Here is an 11,776-nt window from a genome sequence, read left to right on the forward strand (position 1 = left end):
ATTAACGTTTGGGCTATCACTCACAAAAAATTTGGACTGGCCTCATCCAACTAAGCCATTTGATATAGGACATTCCACACATCCCTTGGGCCATTTTTGGCTACTGCCAAATTTGACAGCCTATGGCACTGTCCATGAGCAGCTGTTTAGCACCCTTGGCATCTTTCCTCCTTTTGTTCGTGTCAGAGTCTACTTTTTTTTTCCAGACGGTTCCTCAGCCCACTCAGTAAAGATTTATTTTCCTTCTGCCTACAGAAATCAACCTAATATATCCACTCTTCTGGTTAGCATCAGTAAAGGGTCATGGACTTGATATATCACCTTTCTGTGGTACAACCAAAGTGGTTTACATTTATTATATACAGGCACTTTGTCCCTAGCAGACTACAATCTAAGATTTTGTACCTGGGGCAATGAAGGGTTAAAGTCACTTGCCCAGAGTCACAAGGGGCTGCAGTGCGGTGGCGTAGGAAGGGGGCGGTGAGGCGGTCCGCCTCGGGTGCATGCCGCTGGGGGGGTGTCGGCTCCGCTGGTTTCCCTGCTGTCTCTGCCCCGGAACAGGTTACTTCCTGTTCTGGGACAGAGAGAGCAAGGGAACCAGCGGAGCCGACGCAGCTCCCAGCGACGTGTACTCGGGGCGGAGCGGCCCTCCCACCCGTCCCCTTTCCTACGTGAGTAGTAAGAGTGCGCTCCGGGGGGGGGGTGCGCGCGCCGAGGGGGGTGCGCCGTGCTGCACTCAGGGGGGGGGGGTGTGCAGCGGCGACTCGCCCCGGGTGTCAGCCGCCCTCACTACGGCACTGCTGCAGTGGGAATTGAACCCAGTTCATCAGGATCAAAGCCCACAGCACTAACCATTAGGTTACTCCTCCATTCTGCTACTTTATTTGCTGTGGAAAAAAATAGAGGTGGCAATTCTGTAGATATGTTTTAAGCAGGGCAGGAAATTAGCAGAGATTGTTTTCTTTAGACCAATATTTTCATTACTATTCCATTTTACTATTGTCGTCATACCTTTGTAGTTTCTGCCCCACCCTCTTGTCACATGTTTCTGGACTAGTCACTGGAAATTCTGCTTATACTAATGGTTTCACTAACCACTCTCTAGCAAAGGTACCCTCTGGGAAAGGGACCCACCCTAGGTTTTCACCATATTGATACCTGTACTGCTTGATGCAGAATCCCTTGTCAGTAAAGAATGTAAGTTCTTCTGCTGAATAAATTGCAGATACTTATATTTTTATTTATTTTTGTTACATTTGTACCCCACGCTTTCCCACTCATGGCAGGCTCAATGCAGCTTACATATTGTATACAGGTACTTATTTGTACCTGGGGCAATGGAGGGTTAAGTGACTTGCCCAGAGTCACAAAGAGCTGCCTGTGCCTGAAGTGGGAATCGAACTCAGTTCCTCAGGACCAAAGTCCACCACCCTAACCACTAGGCCACTCCTCCACATTGTCACCTCAAGAGATGTCTCCAAATAAGTAATTTTTGTACCTATAATGAACCTGACTCAAAAACCATGGTATATGGAGTATGATCTCTGTCTCTCAAATATGTTGCTACTGCTCATCCTACACTCCTTTCTTTGCCAATCTGCCCCTCCCCCCCCCACACACACAAACCACGTTTTTTTTCCACATGGTTCCACTATAGCCGTCATCTCTCTTATTTCTCCTCCCGTCCCCCAAGTTTATCATTTCCCCCAAATGGTCGAGCATCTTCACTCTCCCCTTTCCTCCAACCACCCAGCATCTCTCTCTCAACCCTCTTCTCCCAACCATCCAGTATCTTCTCTCTTTCCTTTGTTCCACTAACAGTCCAGCAGCTCCTCTTAATCCCTCCTCCAACCAAACATTGAGCAACTCCTTTCTCCCCTTCCCCCACTACAGTTCACACTATGATAGATGCATAAATGTGTATGCCATCCACACTTTCCCCAGCAAACCCACCTGCAAACCGTATGCTATCAGAGACATGCACATGGTTATAGAATAGTACTTAGGCAGCATTTTGGCACAAAAATTACAGCCTATTTTATAGAATTAACCCCCAATAATGTCTTGCAGTTAAAGGAGTGTTTCCTGTTCCTGAGGTGACACCACAATTTTTTTTTTTAATGGTTATTTGTAAGGCTAAAAGGTTTAGATCCATTGTTGAGGGAATGTGGAGTGTATGTGGGCTCTATATTGAGATTCTATCCAATTATGTATAGAATTCAGACTTCACTCCCACATCGGAGAATTTGTTGAATGGTTTCATTTCATGTATGTTTATAGTCTGCATATCACTACACCCTATGGGCCAGATTCAATATATGGTGCCTTAAAATCGGCACCAATAAGACGCATTTAGCACTATTCTATAAACCTCACCTAAAGTTAGGCGTGGTTTATAGAATACGTGTAGCACCCATCCCCATGATTAAACTTTAGGTGCAGCCATTTACGCCAACTAAACCTGGTATAAATGCGCTTAACTTAGGTTGGGAGCGAATGTATTCTTTAACAGTGCATGTAATTTTTAAGAACGCCCATGACCCTCCCATGACTATGCCCCCTTTTGAGATCCACATATTAGAATTTACGCACACCACTTTACAGAATACGCTTAGAAAGTTGCATGCATAAATTCTAATTAGTGCCAACTAGTGCCACTAGTGCCAATAATTGCTTGTTAGTGGCCAATTATCAGTGCTGATTGGCTTGTTAAACAATTAAATTGTGCATGCAGATTGGCCACAAGGCCAATTTGCTTTGCAAGTGCAACTTTAATCACCACCATATATAGAATCTGAGGGTAAGTAAATCACAGTAACATTAACAATAATATGACATAATGGAGCTCATTTTCAAAAGAGAAAAACATCCAGAAAGTAGCATAAATCAGCAGTTGGATATTTTTCTCACAAAAACGTCCTAATTGGTATTTTCAAAACCAATTTTTAGACAATTTTCTATGAAGTCCAGAAGTACTGAAAACCAACCTGTTCAAGAAGGCCTACCATAATGATCCATCCTAAATACTAGACAACTAGACTTTACATGAACTAGACAAAACCGAACTCTGTACACTAGACTGATAACCTTCATTGCTACTTCAGTCCTTCTGTGACTGTTCTCTTGTGCTTGACTGCTTAAATATTTTAAATTTAAATGCTTTACTTTTTGTCTATTAGATTGTAAGCTCTTTGAGCAGGGACTGTCTTTCTTCTGTGTTTGTACAGCGCTGCGTACACTTTGTAGCTTTCTAGAAATGTTAAATAGTAGTAGTAGTAGTAGTAGTACTAATGAAAGTTATGCAATACGCACTACCACTTTATTTCTCATGCCGGAAATTAACTTTCTATAGTTGATTATCTAACTTATTTTATAAGTCACTCTATCATTCAGGAACTCTATCATTCCCCCCCAAACCCACCTCCCCGCTCCCTACGTTTTCTATTTCTGTTGATGGCTCTCTCATTCTCCCTGTCTCCTCAGCTCGAAACCTTGGGGTCCTCTTTGACTCTTCTCTCTCCTTCTCTGCTCATATCCAGCAGACCGCCAAGACCTGTCGTTTCTTTCTTTACAACATCCGTAAAATCCGCCCCTTTCTTTCCGAGCACTCTACCAAAACCCTCATCCACACCCTTGTCACATCTCGTTTAGACTACTGCAATCTGTTTCTTGCTGGCCTCCCACTTAGTCACCTCTCCCCTCTCCAGTCGGTTCAAAACTCTGCTGCCCGTCTCATCTTCCGCCAGGGTCGCTTTACTCATACTACCCCTCTCCTCAAGACCCTTCACTGGCTCCCTATCCATTTTCGCATCCTGTTCAAACTTCTTCTACTAACCTATAAATGTATTCACTCTGCTGCTCCCCAGTATCTCTCCACACTCGTCCTTCCCTACACCCCTTCCTGTGCACTCCGCTCCATGGATAAATCCTTCTTATCTGTTCCCTTCTCCACTACTGCCAACTCCAGACTTCGCGCCTTCTGTCTCGCTGCACCCTATGACTGGAATAAACTTCCTGAGCCCCTACGTCTCGCCCCATCCTTGGCCAACTTTAAATCTAGACTGAAAGCCCACCTCTTTAACATTGCTTTTGACTCGTAACCACTTGTATCCACTCGCCTCCACCTACCCTCCTCTCTTCCTTCCCGTTCACATTAATTGATTTGATTACTTTATTTATTTTTTGTCTATTAGATTGTAATCTCTTTGAGCAGGGACTGTCTTTCTTCTATGTTTGTACAGCGCTGCGTATGCCTTGTAGTGCTATAGAAATGCTAAATAGTAGTAGTAGTAGTAACTTCAATGCAATACTACTTTGTATTCTACTTTACCACTTATGCGCCTTAATGCAATACCACTTGTAATTCTCTATCCAGAAGTGGCGATCGCCATTACAGCATAATGTAAGCCACATTGAGCCTGCAAATTGGTGTGAAAATGCGGGATACAAATGCAACAAATAAATAATAAATAAATATCAGGGGCAGGATCTGAGTGTTCCTAACCCTTGGACGTTTTTCTGCCATAATGGAACAAAACAAAAACATTCAGGGCTATAAGATGGACGTTTTGATCTAGACCTGTTTTATTAACGAACCTGCTGTTCCCGCTGGTGTTGCTCAGTGATAGGTTAGTACTTTGTAATTGAGAAAAGCAAGGTTTGTTTGTGTGTAATAACACTGTGTAAGTATGTATTTTAAACTTGTTTATGATGGTTGTTACATTTTGTTTGATGTCTTTAATGCGAGAAATGAAACAAAAAATAGGTATAGATAGATGTATATAGAAATATTTTTATTTGTACAAACAGAAATAGAAAACACAGGAGTAGATAATATGTTTAATATAATTTGTAATAAGTTCTCATTCGAATGCATTTTGATAGTCAATATTTTTTGTTTTTCAATTTGGAGCATACATGTATAAAGACTTATTTGAGCCAACTCGTGAACAGGTGACATATAATTGGCCATGTAAAAAACATGGATTTTGTAAGTTGACACCTGTGACTTTTAACATTTGACCTTGAGCCTTATTTATCAACATTCCAAAGACTAGTTGAACTGGAAACTGCTATCTTTTGAACTGTATCTGAGGAATTTTTATTACATTTGTAACCCATGCTTTCTCACTCATGGCAGGCTCAATGCGGCTTACATATTGTATACAGGTACTTATTTGTACCTGGGGCAATGGAGGGTTAAGTGACTTGCCCAGAGTCACAAGGAGCTGCCTGTGCCTGAAGTGGGAATCAAACTCAGTTCCTCAGGACCAAAGCCCACCACCCTAACCACTAGGCCACTCCTCCACAGGTATAAAAACTGGTGTACAGCCATTGGATAAGGATTTCAGTGGTTCTGGAGGAGGATTTAGTAAAGGGAGCCTTACTTTACCTCCTGATCAACACATACCAGGGGATTCTGCCTTAAATTTTAGTGTACATGATTTACAGACAATGTTCATTTTACCAATGCTCAATTGAGGAGACTTTTCATATTCGTTCATTGAGTTGTAAAACAAAGCTGGCCCTTGTAAACTGAACTTCGTTAATAGTCTTCTTCTGGCTTCTTTTTTACAATTACTTTCTAAACGTTGAACATTTTGCTGTCCAGTCTTTTGGGCTCTGATAGCAGCCTGTGTTTGTCTTTGGTACTGAAGCCGTATTTCATTTTCTTGTTGGTTTTCAATACTCTCTATTTGAGCTTGCCTTTCCCTTTGGTGCACAAGTTGCCTTTGATTTTCAACTGGCGTTTCATCAACTCTTAGTTTAGCCTGCCTTTCTCATTGATCTGCAAGCCATATTTAATTGTCCATTGTAGTTTCAACTGCCCTGGATAGAAAACAAACTATGTATTTATTTATTTATTTATTTATTTATTGCATTTGTATCCCACATTTTCCCACCTCTTTGCAGGCTCAATGTGGCTTACAATACATCATGAAAAGTGGAAATATATAAGAAAATATGCATTTAATATAACCGAAGGATCTTGGGTAACATGATAACGATAATACATGATAGAAGTTTGAAGAGTAAATACTGTAAGGCAATTCTGGATATATGTATAGGAGTTCATATTTGTTGATCTTTGTGGTATGCCTTGTTAAAGAGATGGGTCTTCAGTAGTTTGCGGAAGTTGGTTAATTCATAGATCGTTTTTAAGTTGCGCGGCAGCGCAATCAAGAATTGTGTGTTCAGGTAGGAAAAGGTTGATGCATGCATTAGTTTATATTTTAGACCTTTACAGTTGGGGAAGTGAAGATTAAGGAATGTATCTGGATCCATGACTGGCCCCAAAACTATGTTCTGCTTTAAATATATTCTACTTTAAGCAAGCCTTCAATGTTGACAGTGCTGAGCGGTATGTGAAAATGGCTGAGTGGGGTTGTACTGCTGAGAGTGAGTGTGAATGGTGTGAGAGTGCAGGTGAAAGGGGATCCGGGAAGGCGCGAAGAAAGGGGGTACAGGGAGCCGGGGAATCCCAACGGGGCAGATTTCATGTGCACAACACCCACATTCAGAAAGCTGGGCTACCGGAGGCAGAGAGGTTGGCTGGGTTAAGGAAGAAGGGGAGGAACTACCAGTCCCAGAATCCTTCTCTTCCCCACCCGGCTGTGCAAGAGTTAGGGAAGGAGATAGAAGATTGGGAAATGGTCTCCGAGGAAGGTGATGAGGGCCAGCTGGAGAGATTGGGGGCGGGGGAAGTTGAAGAGGAGGATAAAATGGAGATTACTGAAGGGCTAGGGGAGGAACAGATGGAGATTGGAGCCTTGGCTCAAACCCAAAAAGCTGCTGTAAGAGGGTGGCTAGCTGTACCTTGGAGAGACTGGTGGAAGACCGGAGAAGAGAGGCTGAGGCACTGGGGGAACTCTCTACTAAAGAGGAAACAGGTGCAGTCTGTGGGAGAGAAAGAGAGCTGGGCACAATTGAAACCCCAGCCTGAACCAGGTGGGAATAAAGCTGTGTAACCATGCTGTAAGAAGGTGCAAGAAAGACTGTGTAGACTGTTGCATACTAAAAAGGTCTGGGCTGCAGCCTACTAAGCTATTGGGTTTTTCCCTCTGATAATGTACTGTTCCCTAAGTGACATAATCTGAGCTAAAGTGAAGTGAAATTATATGGACTGCTTTTGAACCTGAATTTGAAGTTATATGGACTGTGTTGAACCTGAATTGTGCTCTGGGCTGCTGGCCTAAACAACCTGGAGTGAAGGATGTTTTGTTTGATTTGAAGCAAGAAAATAAAAGCTCTTACTTATAAACATTGGGCTTTGAATGTGCCTCTGTGAAAGGAACGGAGGGAGGAGGAAGTCCTGGGAGTTCGCAGGGCCTGGAGCCAAGGCTCAGAGGAGCCAGATTGCTGTGGAGTGAAGGCAACAGTTGTGTGAAGGAAGAGGCAGCTAAGCAGGGTCAAGCCTGGCTGGGTCCTGGATGGGGAACCCAGCTACAATGGGTATGTTAGAATGGGTGAGTGTGAGTGAGGGTGTGCTACTGAGGAGTTATACTGTTGAGGGGAGGTGTAAGAATGGATGAGTATGAATGGGGGTGTGGTACTGAGGGGGGTGAGAATGTGTGAGTGGGGGTGTACTGCTGAAGGACGAGTGTGAGAATGAATGTGTGAATGGGGGTGTACTGGAGAAGAGGGTTTGAAGGGGTGGGGGGTTTATGCTGAGAGATGTGTGAGAATGGGGATGTTGTTTTGCCGAGGGGTGTGTGAGATTGTGTGAGTGGAGTGTTTTGCTGAGAGGTGTGTGAGAAAGGGTGACATTGACACTGAATTTAATACTCCCTTAAATCAGAAAATGTGGAGAATAGATCCCTACCTAGCACTAACTTTTCTTTTCCGATCAATTTTTGTAGGTTGATTTTCTTGATTAGTTGTTTCTTTCAGTCTAGCAAGTACCCGTGTTTGGCTTTCACTGTTTTCCTGTCAAAACACAGCCTTCTATTCAAGGGCATATTGAAATTCATTTTCCTGCCCTTTTCGATGAACGTTCCCTTGGTGGGGTAGTGAATTCATGCACACACACACACACACACACACACACTTCCCAGTCTGACCCCAGCACTTTTTCCCTACCCTGTTTCCACCAGTCTCTGAACCTCCCTTGTACTGAAATTGTTAGGGAAGAGCGTATTAGAGAATGAGAGAGGGACAAGTGCACAGCTGCTGTCTGTGTGTTTCTCCCCACTAGTCTCTGAGCCCTCACCCTGTCCCAAGCAGTTTGGTGCTTAGCAACATCAAGAAAGAACTTTCCAACCTGCAGCCTATTCATTTAATGGATAGAGGTATTGCTACCCCTCCCCTGAGTGCCCCCATGAACCGAATTGCTTCAAACTACACAATAACTTCAGCAACAGCAGGTAGAGTCTGCATGCCAGGTTTGGTGGCCATAGCTCTTCAGGGGCCAGAGGAGTTTGGAGAAGGACATACAAACAAACACACACGTCTGCTTTATATATATATAAATAAGCCACAAAAAAGTGCCCTAAATGATCAGATGACCACTGGAGGGAAACAGGAATGATCTCGCTTTACTCTCCCAGTGGTGTGGTCACTAACCCCCCTCTCCCTCCCCCAAAAATATGTGATTAAAAACATTAGTTACCAACTTCTATTGTCAGCCTCAGTGTCAGGGTCCCGGGGGGGGGGGGGGGGGCTTTGAAATCTGTCATGGTTTCAGGGATGGTGAGCCCTTGGACTGCAGCTGAAGCTGTGGCAGACAAGTCACCTGGGCTGGCACAGGGCAGGAGTCAGAACAAGCCAGGACTAGGCGAGACTAGACAAAGCTGGAATAAACCAAGAGACTAGGCAAGGCAGAGGTAACAAGGTATAAAAGACAAGACAAGGCTCGGATCCAGATGAGGTAAGGAAAGCAAGTCAAAGGGGCTAGAACTGGAACTCAGACAGGACAAGGCAAAACACGGAACTAGATTAAAACTGGGACTGGGACACAGGCAATACAAGGCAAGGCAGTACAAGGAAAGACATGGAACTAGATTAAAACTGGGTCCAGAAAAGGCAAGACAAGGACAAGGCAAGGACTGGATGAGACAAGGCAAGGCTAGGCACAACTGGACAGAGCAGACAGGCAAGACAGAAGCTGGATCAAGACAAGAAAGCAAGGCAAAGGACTAGAACTGAACCCAGACAGGAACACAGCAAGACACAAGGACAAGGCTAGAACTGCAGTGGCGTAGGAAGGGGGGAGCGGGAGGGGCGGTCTGCCCCGGGTGCACATGCTTGGGGGGTGCCGGCCCCGCTGGTTCCCTGCTCTCTCTGCCCCGGAACAGGTTACTTCCTGTTCCGGGGCAGAGAGAGCAGGGAACCAGCGGGGCCGACGCAGCTCCGAGTGACGTGCACTTGGGGCAGATCGGCCCTCCCGCAGGTAACAATGCAGTCTGGGGGGGTTGCACTCCGGGGGGATGCACCGCAGAGGGGGGGGGGTCGCGCCGTGCTGCACCCGGGGGGGGGGTGCGCAGCGGCGACCCACCCCGGGTGCCGTTAGCCATCGCTACGGCACTGTAGAACTGGGTTCGGATACAGCAAGGCTAAGCAGGCAAGAACTGGATCCTGACATGAGACAGAGCAAAAAAGTCAAGTTGCAAGACACGGCAGACAAGGCAGGGAAGGAGCTAAGCAAATCAAAGCATAAGACACCACAGGCAAGGCAGGGCATTAGCTAAGCAACAGGAACAAACAGAAGCAAGATTCTAGACAAGGCAGGAACAGGACTTGGCTTGGCAGGACCAGGAACAAGGAATAGGACTTGGCTTGGCTTGGCAGGAACAGGACTTGGCAGAGAACAAGACTTGGCTTGGCAGGAACAGGACTTGGCTTGGCTTGACAGGAACAGAAACCAGGAAGAGAACTTGGCTTGGCATGAACAGGAATCAGGAATAGGACTTGGCTTGACAGGAACACGAACCAGGAATGGAGCTTTGACTACAGCAGGAACCAGGAACAGAGCTTTGGCTATAGCAAGAACCAGGAATGGAGCTTTGGCTGCATCAGGAACCAGGAACAGAGCTTTGGCTATAGCAAGAACCAGGAATGGAGCTTTGGCTGTAGCAGGAACCAGGAACGGAGCTTTGGCTTGTGCAGAAAGCAGGAACAGGGTTTGGCAGTAGCAGAAAGCAGGAACAGACTTTAACTGTAACAAGAGCCAGGAGCAGACTAGACTGTAGCAAGAGTCAAGAGCAAAGCAAGACTAAAGCAGGAGCCAGACAAGGTTCCGAAACAAGGCACACAGGAACAAGGATTCAGGGACAAGACTCACAGGAATAACGCCAGGCAGGGATCAAGGCATACAGGAATGAGGCTTCATTGAAAAAGACACACAGGAATCAAGGCATACAGGAATGAGGCTTCCATGAACAAGGTTTGTAAGAGCAAGGCTTTCAGGAATAGGTTTAGAAACAAAGCTTTCAGGTGCAAGACTAATAGAAACAAAGGCAGGAACAGGAGTAAAGCTTCAGGAACAAGGTTTGCAGAAGCATGGCTTTCAGGTACATGGTTTCAGAGACAAGACACACAGGAACAAGAATTCAGGGACATGACTCACAGGAACAAAGCTAGGCAGGAATCAAGGCATGCAGGAGCAAACCCAATCAGGAACTGGATCTAATCAGGGAACACAAAGAGTTAAGAGACGTCTTGCAAAGGCAAAGCATGAAAGTTCCAAGGTGCATTGTAAAGGACTTTGCTGATGATGTCAAGACTTGGAATGAGGCTTGAATAGAATGGAGTGAAGCTTGGATGCAGGAACACCAGACCGAGGCTTGGAAAGACTGGAGTGGGGCTTGGATGCAGGAACACTAGAGTGAGGCTTGGATGCAGGAACACCAGAGCGAGGCTTGAATAACAAGGAAACAGGCAGCAGAAGCAGCAATGTAGGAAAAAGGTAGTCTAGAGAAGCCACAAAGCCAGATTACTGGAAAAGGGCGAGTCTGTACGTGGGGGCATGGCTATAGCCATGACACTCAGATGTTATACTCAGGTCTATTAGAGCAGCAAGCAGGTCCCTGCAGTAGTCTAGGGGTGGGTGCAATGCTATAATGAGGCACTTACATTTATACATGCATTATTTTATTTATTTGGATTTTGCTCACAGCTTTTTCAGTAGTAACTCAAGGTGAGTTACATTCAGGTGCACTGGGTATTTCCCTGTCCCTGAAGGGCTTACAATCTAAGTTTGTATTTGAGGCAACGGAGGGTTAAGTGACTTGCCTAAGATCACAAGGAGCAGCAATGAGATTTGAACCGGCCACTTCTGGATGTCAAGACCGGTGCTCTAACTACTAGGTCATTCCTCGTGAATGAACAGAATACTGATAATGATGCATACATGTATCTAAATGACAATATTCCTCCTAAGTGCTATTCTGTAAGGGTGTGCCTATTTGGCATGGTGCTTAAATGCAAAGGGGAGGGGGGGGGGTGTACAAAGGGGCAGAGCATGGACATGTGCGACTTATAGAATCCCATAAGTTACATGTGCCTTTGCCACATTTGGGTGCCCACAACTACATAAGGTCTATAGCTGGTATAACTTTAGACGCCTAGATTTTAGGTACCCCCAATATCAGGTAATGCTAGTCCTATATAATAAAACACACCTCCAACGTTCTGAAGCTGACTGCGTGGACATAAGCCTTGAGGCATTCGTGCTTCTGTATCCATCTCCTGAAATGATGACGTTTCCCACTTCCGGGTGCGTCAGCAGCGACTATGCCCAATCACAACATAGCAGCGCGAGCCAACTCCGTCGTGTACC

The sequence above is a fragment of the Microcaecilia unicolor genome, chromosome 4 (genome assembly GCF_901765095.1).
Source record: "Microcaecilia unicolor chromosome 4, aMicUni1.1, whole genome shotgun sequence".
Lineage (NCBI taxonomy): Eukaryota > Metazoa > Chordata > Amphibia > Gymnophiona > Siphonopidae > Microcaecilia > Microcaecilia unicolor.